Source organism: Solanum dulcamara, chromosome 10, assembly GCF_947179165.1.
Source record: "Solanum dulcamara chromosome 10, daSolDulc1.2, whole genome shotgun sequence".
In the NCBI taxonomy this organism is placed as follows: Eukaryota; Viridiplantae; Streptophyta; class Magnoliopsida; order Solanales; family Solanaceae; genus Solanum; species Solanum dulcamara.
In genome coordinates this window covers 53,513,939-53,514,769 of record NC_077246.1, presented here as the reverse complement: position 1 = coordinate 53,514,769, position 831 = coordinate 53,513,939, and the positions used below count along the sequence as shown (strand labels likewise).

The 831-nt window shown below is 40.3% G+C and overlaps 1 pseudogene; it reads right to left on the bottom strand.

The window, feature by feature from the left end:
* Positions 1-309: 309 nt before the first annotated feature.
* Positions 310-429, bottom strand: LOC129871884 (5S ribosomal RNA; annotated as a pseudogene).
* Between the last annotated feature and the right edge of the window lie 402 nt (positions 430-831).

Below are 831 nucleotides of genomic sequence, written 5' to 3'. Positions count from 1 at the left end.
ATTTAAGAGATACTACGAAGGATAATAATAGCATGCTAGACCAAAAGCCAAAACGTTGGTTATAGAATTAGGCGCAAATAATGTTGTGATAGATAAATAACCAAAGAAAAAAGAATAGAAAGCCTCCTGTGGTAGAAAATGAGGAGAACACAAAGTGAATAAAAGATAGTGGAGCTAAGGGTCTACGCCGATACTGGAGGCAAGATAACAGACAAAAGGATAGGGCAGAACATAAAGACTCGCCAGACAACGCTGAGGTAGATCTGAAGCTAAGCCGAGTGCTCCACACATTATGGCAAGGATTACAATGAAACGTGACACGAAGACTTCCCAGGAAGGTCACCCATCCCAATATTACTCTCGCCTCAGCACGCTTAACTTCAAAATTCTGATGGAACTTAATACGTTAGTGCTGGTATGATCACGCGAGATGGAAGAATCTGAACTAGCAACGAAGAAACGATATAAGATTATGTACCCAGAGTATTATAAGATACGTTAAGGCAATTCTAACAAGGACTTAAGCAAAATAAGAAGGATTAGCTAATTTCTAACTGACGACATACTTGAGTGCCACAGTTCTTGAACATAGAACCAGTTAATGAGAGGAAAACCACAGAATGACTATATGGGCTAGTGGGCGAGGGAATTTCGACACCATTGAGTATCTAACTCTGAGGGCAAAAAAAAAGTATAACCCAAAAGGTAAGGGTACCAGCTGATGTAATTTACGAATGATATGAAACAGTGCCCAAGGTCGAAAATTTCACAATATGACCGGGACTACAAGACTCACTTCGAACTCTAGCGCCAGATGAATCTGGAGGGAAT